The following is a 17,493-nucleotide window of genomic DNA, read 5'->3' as shown; positions in this document are numbered from 1 at the left end:
GGCTCTGGCACAGGCGGGCTTTTTTGCACGGCAAAGGTTGATGGATTTCTCATTGAAGATTCACTGAGCAGGGACTAGCTAAGCTAAGTGAGTGATATTTGATGTGGGGAGGCATTAATAGAGCACAAATGGCATACATGAAAAATAGTGTAGGGCCTTGCAAGCTTCTTTGAAGAAAAGCTTCATTGATCAAATGAACTAACTGTGCCATGTACTGTATAAATTTGGACTGAGGAAGGATCACAGGTGTGTGTGTGTCCTAATAAGGACTATTAATATTTATGTCTTACATTTGAATCTCTCCTTGTGACCATAATGAGTCCATCATACATACAGAGAGAGGTTTCAGTGCCAGTCATCTTCCAGGCTGAGACGAAATAATGCATGAGGATGTGGCTTCACTTTTACCACCTTCAGCTCTCGGTGTGGCTGGTGGAAGTGCCTGGAGGCGGGGGTTTGCATCTACAAAAGGGCAGCCGTATAAAAAAATGGAAGCAAATGCAATCCACAGTGGATTTATACAGTGGGCATTAAAATTCCTTAGGCAGTTTAGAAGATCTCAGCTGTAATTCCCCTGAATTCTGTTGTCAAAAAAGCTAGGGTGACTCTATTGACTCCTTTCCATTCCCCTCTTGGTCTGAACTCAAAGCCAGCTCCATCCTCCCTCTATCCGCCACCCCTCTGCATGCAAGAGGCAACTTGTCACTGCCAATCTCGCTATGGAGCGGATCAGGCTTCTGTTATATAGGGACAGGCAGCTACACGGGAGAAGCTGAAGGTTAATTGTATTTGTTGGGTCTTGATCAAAGCTATTAAGAAAGCTGTTTAGTCTTGTGCTGGTTGAGTGCCAGATCTCCCTTTGTGTGTGCACATGTGCTCATTTCTCTCGCTGTCCTAGTGGCTGCTGCAGAGCCACCTGGGAAAGGCGAATGCTAATAGAGAGCAAACTTTTCTTTGCCAGAGACTTTGTTTGTTCACACACAAACACAAGACAAGCTGCCATCTGTGTTTATCCCTTTCTCTGGAGCATTTGTTTATTTCAATATTCTCTTAGCACTGATGAAAGGAGCTGGACTGACAGCCCTGATGAGTGAAATGCAGGTGCGGCATAAAGCGGCAAACCACTCTCTCGCAACCTCTTGCTGATGGGCTTCACCACTGACTGGTGAGCACCTGTTTTTAGGAGTAACAGAGAAGTTAAATCTCCACGTTCCATGCAGACCTTGACCTTTCTGCTCAGCCTGTCAACAACGATGCTGTTAACTCTGGATCAAATTTCTCCTTGTGCAGAGGGCCAGGACAAGGTCTATGTGCCATTTCATTGCCACTGAAATGGGGTTTTAGTAGGACTTAAGCAATGAATCGGCCTTGTTCTATGGGGTGCATTTCACTCTAAATATAGATGAGGAAATTGCTGAGGAAAGTGTGGGCAAAAGCAATTTTCTCCTGCTTATTTAAAAAAAGTAAAATAACAGTATAGTTCACCAAATGGAGATCATTCGTAAATGATTTTTAATTATTATTTGTATCACCAATTGAGGCCCAGGCCCCATTGTGTTGGGTGCTGTGCTCTCAGCCCTTAAGAGTTTACAATCTAAATAAGCAAGACAGGTGAAGGAGGTGGTAATATCTCCAGATGGAGAAATGAGGCACAGGAGGTGGATTTTTCTACTTACCTAAGGTCACATGGGGAGCCTGTGACAGAACAAGGAAATGAACACAAATCTCTCGTGTTGTCAGCCCGTACCTGACCCACTTAACTACCCTTCCTCTCTCTGCTTTAGATGGAGGAAAGCAAAAGCTTTTCCGGGGCAGCTGTATCAACAAAGAAGAAAATAAAACACACGACCTGGGGAAGCCTGAAGCAAAGTCACCAACTTGGATTCAGTTTTTACTACAGCCAGTGCTGGTGGCTCAATGATATTTTTACTGGCAGATATTTGTGGGACAGGGGTACACGGCAAAGGATCCATGACATTGCAGTGGGTTCACTGTTGTATATCCTGTGGTACAAATCCATCCGCTTGTTCGAGTCCCATGTCACTCTTCATATTACCACTCTCATTTAAGATACCTCCCACCTTCACTGGGGATGAGCACTATATGTTCAAAGGATTGTGGAGAGGTCCTCTCCTTCCATAGATCAGATTGCAAACTGTGTTGTAGTTCAGGCACAGCTGCTGTCTTGGTCCCCAGATTAGAAGATGTCCAGTTTAAGGAGGTTGGAAGTCTTTGAGTACTGATTGGCTAGAGTTTTCTCAGGAACCATCCTGGTTTCATGTGGCATGAGTTGGTATCTCAGCAATAAGGACCCATGTGGGCTCCTTGCTCATGGAAGGCAGACCCCAGTAACCACATGTTAACCTGCAACATGGCTTCATCAGCCTGCCCATCTGGAATGTCCATTAAGGACAGGGATATGAGACAGGATCTTTGGACCAAGCTGTGCCCAGGGTGGCTTGCTGCAGTTTGGAATGGCAAAGAGTATTTTATACTAAGAAAAAAGGGCAAACTGGATATGAAATTAAATTGAATTTGAACTGCCAACTCTTGGCTGTTCAGGCAGCTCTGAGGATGCACCTCTACTCTGATCTTTGATGCTTTAATCCTTGGATCTCCATTGTACCTTAATTCTGACCTTCAGCGCCTTGTGCCACTCCAGTCATTGGTCTCACTCCCAGACACTTCAGCCCTGACCTACAGCACTATGGGGTATTCCAGCCTTGTTCCTTATTGCAGCTCAGCTACAGCCCTTAAATCTTGAATGGTTCCACATCCTGCTATTCCATTGCTGAGTTCCAGAGAGCTCTGCCAATGCATCCCAGTCTTAATTTGCAACTTCATTAATTATTGTGATCTAGGGTGAACAGATATCCCGATTTTATAGAGACAGTCCTGATATTTTGAAGCTTCGTCTTCTATGGGCGCCCATTACCTCCCACCTCCTGTCCAGATTTTTCACACTTGCTCTCTGGTCACCCTATTGTGGTCTTGGGCCTCTGCTAAGCAAGCACATTGACTAGTTGCTATGACTTTATACTGTGAACCTATGTTCTCTGGTATCTAGAATGGAACTTGCAAACTCATGTCACTTGTGACCTAATCCAGTTTTGAACATTACACTCCACAAGTATCTAAGACACTTTGTAAGCCACCTCTTCAATGCACGCACCCACTGTGTGTGGGTGGAGCTTATTTCACTGGTCAGGGCAAAGATACTGGATTTATATTGCCAACTCTTTGAACAGTTGTTCCTCTTCCATAGGATTTCAAAGGTCTGAAACAAAGTGCCCTTTCCTACAGCTCTGAAACGTAAAATAAATTGAAATAAATAAATACATAAATAAAGGGAAATAGGGAGGTAGTGAGGGAGCTGCAGCTCACTGGAGAGATTTTTCATGTTCCAGGTCTGTTCACAAATGTCAAGATGTGTTACGCTGACTCTCTCTGAATACTGACGCAGTGGATGGGCCTAAGGGTGAGCTGCACAATGCAAATGACAGGGTGAAATTCAAATTGGCCATGGGCATTATCCAGGAAGCCATCATATAGCCAAACCCCCAAGGATGAGCACTGCACCAAATTCTCAATTACAGTCACTGTGGCTTGGAATTACCTCTAGAGGGAGGAGACACCTAATGGGACTGTTTTGTTTTTATTGCAAATCTCTGCAGCCATCCATGGAGGTGAAGGAGAAGACTTGTCTTTGCCCAGTCCTGAACCAGGACCCCAGTGTGCTAGGTGCTGTACAAACACAGAACAAAAAGACAGTCCCTGCCCCAAAGAGGTTACACTCAAAGTGTAAGCTTTTCTGATTGCCTTCTATGATGACATAACTAGCTGTGTGGATAGCAGTAGACATAATATAGCTTGACTTTAGCAAAGCTTTTTATACGGTCTCCCACAGTATTCTTGCCAGCATGCTAAAAAAGTATGGATTGGATGAATAGACTATAAGGTGGATAGAAAGCTGGCTAGATTGTCTGGCTCAATGGGTATTGATCAATGGCTCGATGTCTAGTTGGCAGCCGGTATCAAGCGGAGTGCCCCAGAGGTCGGTCCTGGGGCTGGTTTTGTTCAACATCTTTATTAATGATCTGGAGGATTGCACCCTCAGCAAGTGTGCAGATGATACTAAGCTGGGGGGAGAGGTAGATATGCTGGAGGGTAGGGATAGAGTCCAGAGTGACCTAGACAAATTGGAGGATTGGGCCAAAAGAAATCTGATGAGGTTCAAGAAGGCCATTCGGTACAGGTGAGGCCACATCTGTAGTATTGAATCAAGTTTTGGCCCCCCCCTACTAAAGAAGGGATGTGGACAAATTGGAGAGAGTCCAGTGGAGGGCAACAAAAATGATTAGGGGGCTGGGGCACATGACTTATGAGGAGAAGCTGAGGGAACTGGGATTTAGTCTGCAGAACGAGAAGAGATTGAGGGGGGATTGATTAGCAGCCTTCACATACCCTGAATTGGGGTTCCAAAAGGAATGGGAGCTCGGCTGTTGTCAGTGTCTCAAGTTGCAGTGGGGGAGGTCTAGGTTGGATATTAGGAAACACTATTTCACTAGGAGGGTGGTGAAGCACTGGAATGGGTTACCTAGGGAGGTGGTAGAATCTCCATCCTTAAAGGTTTTTAAGGTCAGGCTTGACAAAGCCCTGGCTGGGATGATTTAGTTGGGGTTGATCCTGCTTTAAGCAGGGGGTTGGACTAGATGACCTCCTGAAGTCTCTTTCAACCCTAATCTTCTATGATTCTATAGTGGGTGTAGGAGACACAAGGTAACAATGAGCTGCTAGCGGTCAGCAAGGTAAGCAATGGTTACTTCACCCCAGATTAAGTCACTGAACTGTGGCTCATGAGTCCTGCATTCAATTCCAGGCTCTGCTACAGACTTTCTGGATGACTTTAATCAAGTCGCTTAATCTCTCTGTGCCTCAGATCCCCGTGTTTGTAAAATAGGGGCCATAGTTCTGCCTTGTTTATTGAGATTGTATGTGCTACATGTCAAAGAATGTCTCTCATATAGTGTGTATGTACAGCACCTTGGACAAAAGAGCCCTAATCTCAGTTGGTTTCCCTGTAATATAAATAAAGAAGATGATAAATGTCACCAACTCATGGTGAATCAATTCCCCTGTTTGACCAGAGACTAAGCCAGGACGGAAGCACATTGGCAGGGCAGCGTGTGGAGGAAGCTTATCCTGTCTTTACTGCACCTGTTCTGTGGATAAACTCTGTCCCAGGGCTGCCAACCCTGCAAATGTTTGCCAGCACAAATCACTCTAAAAGGCTGTGATATGGTGACTTTGCATTCTCTACTCTTCTTTTCCAGGACAAAGAAGTGCAGTGATGTGCAACTGGAAGAGCAGCAATTATATAATGTAAACATCAAGGCAATCATCTTTATATTCTTATCCTGGTACTAAAATATCCCTATAGCTGCCAACAGGACCGGGAGGGTGGCGGGGGGAGACCTGACAAGGAGTCCAATGGTTTAATCAGCAAAGCCTGTGCAATGCAATATGAAGGAAAAATAGCAACTGCAGCATGGTCCCTTATGGTGGTAGGTAAGATGAGAGGCAGGCTAGTCCAGTGGTTAGAGTGCCAGTCTGGGGTTTGGGAAAACTAGGCTCAATTCTTTGCTATGCCACAAACTCTCTGTGTGTCCTTGGGCACTTGGTCTCTCTATGCCTCAGGTCCCAATCTGTAAAGGGGGAAACTAGCACATCCCTATGTGATAGGATGTCCACCTCACACTCACCCTGAAAGGGTTAATAGAGGCCAGCTGGGCCAATTAACCTATTAGGCTGAAGGCTGAGAGGAAAGCTCTAATTAGGGAAGCTCAGCTGTGTGGGAACAGGCAGGGCTTCTATAAAGCCAGGGAGCTGAGCACAGACAAAGGATTACAGGAAGGGGCTCTATATGTACTTCATGGAAGAAAGGAGGTGTGTTTGGGGGCTATAGCAAGAAATAGCCTGCACTTGCTCCCTGTGAGGAAGGAGTAGAGAGGCTGGCAAGCCCCAGAGAGTGGGGGTAGGAAGCAGCCCAAGAAGTCAGCAACAAGGTTGAAGAATGGTTGGCTGCCTGTTGTAGGGTCCCTGGGCTGGAATCTGGAGTACAAGGTGGGCCTGCATCCCCCTACCCACACTGTGGGATTGGCCCTGGTGGGACAATGAATGGGAAGACTGGCCTGAGTCACTATGGGAGTGAGAGAGGATTTGAAGGACTGTATCCTGGAAGGGGAAAACAAGGAGTGACCTGGCTGGAGGGTCCCAAAGAGGATACTGCAGTTCCTGGAGTGAGAAAGGGGCTGCAGACCAGAGATGAAGTGAGTGTGCAACTGTGGAGAGAGACATTGACCTTGCAGTGCTAATCTGCAGACTGGCCATGAGGAGTTGCCATACCTGTGGTGAGTAGAGCACCTTAGCTCACAGGGCTGTGGTAATACAGACCTATGTGCATGCATATGCAGGTTTAATGAAATGAAGTTTAAAAATTAATTTGTTAAAATCACTACGTTTCCACATAGACAAGGTGTGGTGGGATATCCAAAACTCATACAGAGCCCATAGGGGTTAATGGCAATGCTAGTCCCACCAGGTGTGCTGCAGCTGGAGGAGCAGGTTAAAAGGCATTCAGAACCCTAGATAAGGGGTGGCAGGAGGGGACAATCCTTTCCCAAAAAAACCAGACAGAGGGTAGAGCCTGAGTAGGGGGACAATGTAGATGGTAAGGTCCCCAGTAGTGCCTTCCCCAGCCACCCACCTCCACTTCAAGAGGCAGCAGGTCTTGTGGGGCCTGCCTATTTGGGACTTTCTGAAGTTATGGCCTCTTTGAACTATAAGAGCCATGCCCCAAACTGAAGGGGCACATAGGTAGGAAGTAGCCCAGGGTGGCAGATTTAGACTTTCTGTGGGGAGGAACCTGCCTGTGTTACTTCCCCCTGGGCTGGAACCAAGTGGAGATGGAGGGCCTGGATCCCCCTTCCATTCCCCACTAAGGGCAAAGGCTCCAGGTGTGGTGGGGGGAGGGGGAAGATAGAGACTAAGCACTGCTACTGACCCCTGACACATGAGGCTGGCGATCAGATGCACTAACTAAACCATCCACACCTTGAACCCCCATCACCGCAGCTCTTTTGGCCACTCTGGAGCAGGTATGTGGGAAGTAGGTGGATTAATGGGCAGAGCTGGCTGGCTGAATATGCACTGAGCTGGTAGAGACTGGAAGCAAATTTACTACTTTTCTGCTTCCTCCATAGAAAGGGTAAATTGTGATTCCCAGAGATGCTTCTTGTCATAGAAGCGCAAGGGGTGAAATGTAACTTACCCCTTTGTGATTATTGCCCTGATGTCTAGCACTTACTCATGTCCCCTCCATTAGCCAACACACTGGCTATAGAGCAGGCAGTGTGCCCTATAGGTAGGGAGCTGAACAGGAAGTCAGGTAATCCTGAGTTCTAGTCCCAGCTATACTGTTGGCTTGCTGTGACCTTCCCCTCCCTGTGGCTCTGTTTCCCTTCCTGCTCTGTTGCCTGTCTTGTCTACTTAGTTGGTAAACTCTTTGGCACAGGGACTGTCCCTCATTGTGTTTGTATGGTGCCTGGCAGAGTGGGAGTCTGATCAGGGCTTGGGCATCTAGACACTCATGCAATATGCATGGGACAGCTAATGGGATATAGACTCCTAAGTGCCTAGATCCCTTCTGAAAATGGCTTAGGCTCCTAAATCTGGTGGTTGTGAGGCTGAGCTCAGCAAGATTTAGGCCAAGGTTTTTAAAGGTATTAAGTGACTTAGGGGCTTCTGAAAGTATTACTGTTGGTGACACTGAAATTAAATGGGATCTGAGCACCTAAGTCACTTAGGCTCATAGCCCTAAAGATATTTAGGTGCCAATACAAGTTAGATGCCTAAATACTTCTGAGGATCCTGGCCTTAGCTCCTTTTGAAAATCCCACCCAATATCAATCCCGAAACCCAGGCTGTTAATACAGCATGGGGCCCAGTGCCTTGTGTATTACCAATGACATGAGCAAAGAGGAAAATCTGACTTTCAAAGTCACTGTTAGTCTCTGGCCTGGTGTGTGCCAGGGATGCAAAGTGCTGTAAGACAACACAGATGACTTAGTTGGTCTGAAGATAATGCTTTGAGCAGGAACATCCTTCACCTCAACAGTTTCCAGACTCCCATAGTGTCATTAGTCAGCACTTGTAGCTGTCAGTCACTGATGCTGCTAAGGATGTGCTGTTGCTTCAGTGTGTCACTTAAATCTCTCCCTGGATAGCTGACATTTGAATGCAGAATCTGACATAATCACACACTCCAAATGCTTTGCTATAAACATGTTTTCCCTTTTAGCAGAGGGCCTGTCTCTTCTGACAGTTGAGACGGATGGGGGGCCCAGGCATCTGGCAATGATATTTGGATGCCACCTTGGTGGGATGCTTTCCTTGCCTGCCTTCATGATATGATAAGATGAGAGGGTGGCAGGGCCTGTTTATGAGCTTTAAAAATGGATGTGTGATTGTACTGCGAAAAATAAATCAAAATGCTGTTGCAACAATGACCCCACTCATGGCTGTGGGTTGCATTTGCTGACTTGCTATGTGACCTTAGGGAAGTTGCTGCTTCCCTCCTACCTTGCTCTGTCTGTGTGGACTGTAAGCTCTTTCTTGCTAGGTGTTTGTACAGCACCTTGCACAACCAGGCTTTGGTCTTGGTTCAGTGTTTACTGTAAAACCCACTAATAACCATTCATCTCCCCCTCGATTCTTTCATGCTCACCCCCAATACCCCAGGGTATGGTGGGGCTTCCTATTAATACTTGGCATGTCTTGCCCATCTTCCAAAATGACTTACAAGTCCCATTAATCTTCACAATGACCCTTTCAGTTAGATGTGATTTTACCAATCAGTAAAACAGATATAGCAAGATAGAGATGTAAGTTTGTGCAACAAACTTACCACCTTCATAAAGTCCTGGCCCTTTAAAAATTCTCAGATCCTGCAACTGGAATGCTGTTGAACAATTTTCTGCCAAAAATAAGATACTCCTTTGTTATGGGAAAGGAAACTCTCTTTAAAGGGCCAGGTTTGCATTCCAGTGGGAAGAACTGGAGGCTGCACACAGATGGTGGAACAAGGAATTGTAACTGAATTCTGTCCCATCACTAACCATGTTTCTGGTTCCTCTGATTCTTTGCAATTGACCTGGCTCATCTGATAGGATGGGTTGTCCCCATGCCCACAACTTCATATCAGGAAAAGGGTATCTGCAGAATTCCATGTATGCAATTGATGCATGAAAGGCATTTGGGTCATTAGGGGTGTTGCCTTCCAGAAAGAGCAGTGGTGGAATTGGGTACAAAGTCTTTGCAGCTGAGAGATTTGGACACAAGGACTATAAAAACTGGTACTTCTGGGCCCTACTCAGCTGTTAGCTGCAAAAAAAGAACAGACTAAATAACCCCCTTGCTGCAGATGTGAGCAAACTGTGCACAGCACTAAAAGGGATTGGAGTCAAATGTGTCAGCAGCATGTCGCATCGCCTCTTAGCTGGGGACCTTTGTTACCCCTGCCTGGCTGATAGTTATGTTGCCATGTCAATAAGAGAAGAGGCTATTTTCCACAGAATTTGTCTTGGGAGAGACTGCAAGCAAGGCGAAGAGTTGAGTGTAACCACATCTGGGAAGGACTATTGCCATGGAAACCAGACCATATATTTTTGTCACTGGAGAATGCTTGTTACTTGCAGACAGCTGGAGTTTCTGAAGCTTTACAGAGGGATATTTGCTACAATGAACAGCCCAGAAAGGAGAAAGGGATGCAGGAGGCTAGACAACAGGACCATAGAGCAATCCCACCCTGGCTGCTGACCTGACTTTAGCCTGCCAGCTGCACTGAGTTCAGCGCTGCAAAGCAGCAAGGTAGGGTTTGCTTCATTGAGATACTACTGCATTCCTAGTCCCCATTGAGCAAGCAGCCAGCAACAAAATGATCATGCCCTGATCTCCCAAAATTAGGTCACTGACCTAGATCGAGCAAGGCAGTTAAGCATCTGGGTGGTCCCTACAGGTGAAGCACATGCTGAAGTATTTTGTTGGATTGGGGCCTTTGTATTGATGAACGTGACATTTTTCTCTATCTGGAGAGGATGACAGATGAGTATGTTGCAATCTTCTCTGTAACAGGGAGGTGCTATCAATGAGCCACCATGCATTGTAAAGTCTTGGGCAAGGACCATCTGTCTGTGCTGTGATTGTACAACATCTGCCCCATGGCTGGGGCTCCTCAGTGCTACCACAGTGCAAATGAGTGCAGGGACAGGTCTTTGCCCTGGATTCCTACCACTTCCCTTTGCTTTTACTCCTCTGGACTAGATCTCCCCCAGGAAAACCCACTTTCTGTGTTTCCCATGCACCATCCAATCAGCAGCATTAAATGCTGGTTCCTCCTACCTCCCTTTCCATCAGGAGTCCAGTCCAGTCTGGGCATAAGGGGGTACTGGAGTCGAGCTGTATTAATTTTACGCCAGGGCTGAAATTGGCCCTGGAATTCCTGATGTTGCGGTCAGGGCTCGGGTCAGCGCAGTGGTGTCTGGAGATAAGCAAAGCTCAGCTCAATCTCTTGCCAGTGCCCTGATAACAATTTGCAGCAGAATACTGCATGCCATCCTCACCACCTTTGCCATGCTATCCTCTTTCCTTCAACTGTCCCTTATCCAGTTACCTTAACCTATCTGCTCCCTTCATTTAGGTTTACTCCATCTTTCTACTTCAGACTTGTCTACACAGAAAATTGCACTGGTTTAAACTTTAAATCACTCTTTTTAAATTGATGTTAAACCGGTCCAAACCTCTGTGTAGACATTTATTTCTGTTTAGCTCCAAGCTCTTTCTCATGCAGTGCAGACACTATTCTTAGTTTTGGTCTGGTGCTGTTAGTTTAGCTTGCCCATCTAAATTTATAGACACAATCAAACCTGATAAGCCAGGATCAAACCATTTTGAGGGTTGATGCACAGAGCAGCACCCATTAACCAAGGCCATGTCTAAGCAATAGAGCAGGGGTCAGCAACCTTTCAGGAGTGGTGTGTCGAGTCTTATTTTTATTCATTCTAATGTAAGGTTTCATGTACCAGTAATACAGTCTAATGTTTTTAGAAGGTCTCTTTCCAAGTCTATAATATGTCACTCAATTCTTGTATGTAAAGTTTTTTTTAAAATGTTTAAGCAGCTTAACTTAAAAGTAAATTGAAATGCAGAGCCCCCTGGACTGGTGGCCAGGACCTGGGTAGTGTGAGTGCCACTGAATCAGCTCCTGTGCCACCTACAGCATGCATGCCATAGGTTGTCTACCCCTGCAATAGAGCCTACACTGGCCTAGCCTCCTAGTATAGACATAATATATGCCAACAGGAGGAGTTCTGCTGCCAACATAGTTGTTACACTGAGGGTTTTGGCAGCATAGCTGTGTTGCCTAGGGAGTGATTTTACACCCCCAACCACAACACATGCACTCATAGGTATGCCAGCATACTTGTCTACTGTAGACTAGGCCCAACTTGGTTTAAAATCAGTTTGACCCTACAGCCGTGTGTGGGGATCAGGATCAATTTTAGCTAAACGACAGTAAGTCACTTGTAAGCTGAAGTAAGAACCCCCAGGGTTTGCACAGGCTTAAATTCACACCTTAAACTAAACTGGTCAAACACGTAGACAATCACTGAGACTTAGCTGCTGTTCTTACTTTAGTCATTGTTGCTCAAAGCTCGCTCGCTCCCTGTGAGCATTGTACGCTTCCTCTTGGATGCTCGTCCTGTTTCCCAGACCCGACCCGGGGGGAGGTGTAGCTGGGCTTGGCTCACTAGCCCATCATGAACACAAGGCATGTTCACTAGAGCCTTAACCATCAGGTGGTATGGACTGAGCTACTTTCTGGAGGTGCATGAACTGAAATTTCCACAGGGTCCCATGAGTGCCAATATTTTCTTGGAGGAAAATGTTACTGAGACTATTGACCTCGAGGGCAGAGTTAAAGCAGGTTAGAATAGTAAAAAATCCATTTTCCATCTAGACTATCAAGTGTTCTAGCAAAGTAAGGCTGGGTTGTTTTTTTCTATTACAGGCGTTTTTGAAGGTCATGGTGTCTGGATGCTATGCATTATCAAATAATTTGCACAATATATTTCTTCACTCTGTGTCTTCAACTGGTAATGTATCAAATGCCAGACCATTAATGGGAGGTTTTTACACTGCACTGCCTACCCACTACGCACACAGCAGAACTCTTGCTTAAAAGAAGGAAGGTGGCAGCATTGTGAGATGGACTCAGAATGGAACAAGAGGCATACAGAGGAAAAGGGGCTAGGAGCAAGGAGGGAAGATGCAATGGTGAAGGGATTTTTTGGTCAGGCATTGACTAAGGGTGTACAGTGCTCTTTGCTCCTGCTCTGGATTGTAGAATAAAGATGCTGAGTGGGATTTGGTAGAACTGGCTTCGTCAGAGTTTCAACAACACGTGGGGCGAGACTTGCAAGGGCTGAGCAATTGCAGCCTGATCTCCAAAGAATCTCAGACACCAGAATTAGAGGCCAGATTTTCAAGTGTTTGGGCCCCAGTATGCTGCACTCTTCTGAAAGCCAGGCCTCACCTTGCTCTGTGCTTGTTTCCCCGCCAGCAAAACAGGTGAGAGTGCTTTTCTTTTCAGTTTGGCATATAAGCAACTTGTTGCAATCTAACTTTTTATACAGCAATTAGCACAGTGCTGGCTTCTAGCTGCTAATCTAATATATTAGAGCAGGTCAAGAAATCCCACAATGTCTGTCAAAATTTTCAAATTGTCAAGTCAATGTCTTGACCAGCTCCTTAATACTCTGCATGAGGCCAACCAAGTGAAATGGAGAACCCAGTTCAGCACTGAGCTCTTCTGTTAAGGAAATATATTGATTATCCTGTAAGCTCCAGGACACCATGATGGGTGAGTCTCTTGGCTCTACAGCCCCATAATAGTGCAGTGCAGGCCACAACACCACAAGCTCCCCTCTTGCTGCTGCCCCAATAGGCTTAATCCCTGCAATGGAAGGACCATCCCCAGGTCTGAGGGCAATGCAGAGCAGAGTCAGTCCTTGGCCTCTCTGCTGAGGCTGCAGACCAGGGAACCTAGTTAAAGCTAGATGTGGTGGTGTAAGGCTGTGGAGAAACAAGGCCATAATTTTGGTATTGGTGTTTATATAGAAATGTTCAGTTTAATAGGCCAGATAACACTCCCTTGCTTAAAGCCACAGGAAGGTCCCATTAGTAAGGAAATCTGAGAGGAGCCTATCATAGAGGCTACCCCACAGAGTCATGAGGGATTTGACTCTCCTGGTAAAGGCTGTGGGGTTGTCCACTCCTGCTCCCAGCCTGATGGCTTGCTCAGAATCTGCATGGAGCCCAGGAGGCCCTGGGTATCTGTGCAGAGGGATCTTGTACCTGTTCATGTTCTGAACCCCTGCAAAATGTCTGCTCCAGAGCCATCTTAGAAGGCCCCCCAGTCTAATGGGACAGTGAGGGCCAGGTCCTTAGCTGGGGTTTAATCAGAATAGCTCCATAGATGCCCCACTGCTATGGCATGAAATCGGTGGAGTGATGCTAACTTGCACCTGCAAAGTAGCTGGCCCTGGATCTCATTGTTTATAATTTCTTGCCCAGGCTACAGGTATGTCAGAAATCCAGGATTCTACCCTCCCTCCCCTAGCATCCTGGCAAAGCCCAAGGATTTGTTTCCCTGCAGCAATCCCAGTGCTGCCCTTCTGTCTGTATGACACCATGTGCATGGAACAGGCACAAATCAAAACATTCAAAGTTTAGTCTGTACTTTGTTTTTTTTGCTAATTCACTCTCTAGAGACTGTAAATCTTGAGTTTTCTAACTTGTTGATCTGTTCTGCTCTATATTAAGTTGCAGAAAGATACAACGGTTGGCTGCTGAGATGCCTTCTCTGCCATGTGCATTTGCACAGGCTTCATACAGTGCTCCAGGTAGAATGTTTAAAAACATAGTGCCAAGTTTACTCTTGAGGTCAATAGAATTACACCTGAGATGGGATTTGCCTCCTTATCCTCATCTGTGCTAGGTAGCCTCTCCTGTTCCCGTCCTCTCTTGTTAAGGGTTCTAAAGATGTGGCCATGGGGTAGGTTAAGCAGGAATAGTGTCTCCAGGGACTGTCAGGTGTGCTAAGGTGATATGCCCAGGATTATGGGTAACACCTCAGCATGGGGAAGGCACAGAACAGTGCTCTAATGAAATGAGGCGCTTATTAGATAGGAAACCAAACACCTGTGAGCAAAGATGTCATGAACATGGAGCCAAGGGTCAGCTTGAGCTGGTTGTGTCTGCAACCCCCATGGAGAAACTTCACACTTGCTACTCTACATAGCACTGACTTGAACTATAACCGCCAAATTTGCAGAAAGGAAGAACAGTCTTGTGGTTAAGGCAGTAGACTAAAACTCCACAAAGCTGGGTTCTGGTCTCCATTCAGCCACAGACTCCTTGACAAAGGTCACACAAGTCACTTAATCTCTGCCTCAAGTCCCTATCTGTAAAGAGAATAGCATTCCTGTTGTGGTTTAGATGGTAAATTCTTTGGCGCAGGAATGTACAGTGCCTAGAATAGCCTGGCCTCTTGATGCAACTCTAATGGGAAGAAAAATCCTAGAGAAATGTCCCAGGAAATCAGTGGTACATGCTTTGCATGACATCTAGCACAACAGGGTCCTGGTCCATGACTGGGGCTCCTAGGTGCTACATCAATGGCAGATAGGCGGCAGGCGTAATCATACTGGGGACTGGAAAGCAAGTAAACAGGACTTAACACCAAGACACAACGAACCAAGTCTGGTGAATGCAAAGGAGGAATTACTCCCCCCTCCCAGGAGAAGAAATAGAGCATTTACTGGAAGTCAGGAAGGGTACACTCTAATTGGCAGCTGGGAAAGCTTGTGTAGATACAGTGCAGACCTGCTGTTTCAGAAACTTCTCAATTTCTCACCCCAGCTTGGAGTTAAACAAGCTTTTTCCCTGGATTAAGTGGACCTTCAACTTCCCCTGATTATTAAAAGTACCTCAAGGGAACTAGAAGCCACCTCACCTGCCCTGAGCCCAAGCAGTAATAGCATCTTTTACCTGCTCTTGTCTTAGTCATTTTGCTGTGTGGAATATATTGCTTGCTTGACACACCAACTGCCAAGAGATTTACTTAGCTGGCTTGCTCCTTCTGCAGGCTGTACCCTTTTGCATCCTTTCTTGTTGGGTCATTAGAAATTCTCTAACAAGTTTGTTCTTTGATCACATGCAGAGCCAGGCTTTGCATTCCCAACATTTCAGTTTAGCCTAGTGGAGCAGAATTCTGCCAATTGCACCATAAGTTAGTTTCACTGGCAGACACTAGCATTATTTAGTTGCAGAAATAATACAGGAATACTTATGAAAATCCCTTTATTTCTTGTTTTGCTACATTAGTATCCCCATACAAGTTGCTGTTGCAGAATCTCTCAAAATCAGAGCTAGAACATGCAACCCTGATATTGTGACAGGTGCTCACAGGAATCCATCTGTGGAGAATCTCTCAAACAAATTTCCTGAGCAAGAACAGTACAGTAACACCTCACTTAACATTGTAGTTATGTTCCTGAAAAGTGCTACTTTAAGCAAAATGCTGTTAATCAAATCCAATATCCCCATAAGAATTGATGTAAATAGGGGGCTTAGGTTCCAGAAAAACATTTTTCATGAGACAAGAGATATTATACTGTATATGTATTGTGACAAAGTTCCTCCTCTACCTTGGTGGGTTCTGTGCTTATTTGGCAGATTTGCTCACCTCAGTGATCTTCCCCCCAGTCTGGGTCAACTTCTCCTGTGTCTGATCAGGAGTTGGGAGGAACCCGGGCCCACCCTCTACTCTGGGTTCCAGCCCAGGGCCCTGTGGATTGCAACTGTCTATAGTGACTCTTGTAACAGCTGCATGACAGCCACAGCTACAGCTCCCTGGGCTACTTCCCTATGGCCTCCTCCAAACACCTTCTTTATCCTCACCACAGGACCTTCCTCCTGGTATCTGATACGCTTGTACTCAGTCCTCCAGCAGCACACCCTCTCACTCCCAGCTCCTCACATACACTTCCTCTCCTCTGGCTCCCCCAATTGGAGTGAGCTCCTTTTTAAACCCAGGTTCCCTGATGAGCCTGCCTTGATTGGCTGCAGATGTTCTAATCAGCCTGTCTGCCTTAATTGGTTCTGTCAGGGTCCTGATTACTCTAGTGCAGCCCCTGCTCTAGTCACTCAGGGAACAGAAAACTACTTACCAAGTGACCAGTATATTTGCCTTCTACCAGACTCCTTTACCCCACTGGCCTGGGTCTGTCACAGTATATAAGTTTTTTTAAAACATTTTTGAACACAATTTAATATTATACACAGCAATTATTTTGAAGAATGGTTGAGGTGGTGGAGTAAGAGATTGGAATATTTCCCAGGGAGTGCCTGGCTGCTAAATGAACTAGCACAGGGGTCACAACCTGTCAGAAGTGATGTGCCAAGTCTTCGTTTATTCACTTTAATTTAAGGTTTTGCATGCCAATAATACATTTTAAACCTTTTTAGAAGGTCACTTTCTATAAGTCTATAATATATAACTAAACTATTGTTCTATGTAAAGTAAATAAGGCTTCAGAATGTTTAAGAAGCTTAATTTAAAATAAATTAAAATGCAGAGCCTCCCGGACTGGTGGCCAGGACCTGGGCAGTGTGAGTGCCACTGAAAATCAGCTCGGGTGCCGCCTTTGGCACCTGTGCCATAGGTTGCCTACCCCTGAACTAGCACTTGGCTGAGTCCTCAAGGGTTAACACATTAATATAGCCTCACTCTACAAGGCAGCATGGATTGAGGTAGGAGGGAGGAAACACAATAGATGCAGGGCAGTGATTGCAAACACTGATGAACCCACATTATTTTGCTGGAGCACACCACCACTCCCTCCTCTGAATAGCACATGCATGGCACTTTCCAGGCCATGCATGTGCAACAGATACTGTGTCCAACACTATATATTGCCACTTTAAATACACTGCCCTTTTAAGTAGATCCACAAGTTGCTTCAGACACAGCAGCAGCTTCCACCAAGTTCCCTCTGTTCAGAGCCCTGTTGTGTGTTCCCAACATGCTGTGTGGAGATGGATGGGGGAGACAACCTCCTGACATCAGCACCCCTCTCTCCCCTCTGCACAGCAAGCAGAAGGGTCTTGGGAGTCGCTCCAAGGCAGAGGGCAGGAGCTGCATGGCAGTTGGGGGAGGGACACTTGAACTGTCTGGTAATAGCCTGCTGGGTGCCTGCCCAGCCGCATATCTACTTACAGGGAACCTAGGGGGGCTGCTGGTCCACCTTGGTTCCAAGCCTCCATGAGGACAGGCTGCTCTTCCAGAGAATCCTGCAAGCAGTGGACAAAGCA

Source organism: Chelonoidis abingdonii, chromosome 2 (genome assembly GCF_003597395.2).
Source record: "Chelonoidis abingdonii isolate Lonesome George chromosome 2, CheloAbing_2.0, whole genome shotgun sequence".
In the NCBI taxonomy this organism is placed as follows: domain Eukaryota; kingdom Metazoa; phylum Chordata; order Testudines; family Testudinidae; genus Chelonoidis; species Chelonoidis abingdonii.
The sequence above is the reverse complement of the archived record's forward strand: the minus strand, read 5'-3'. Positions refer to the sequence as shown.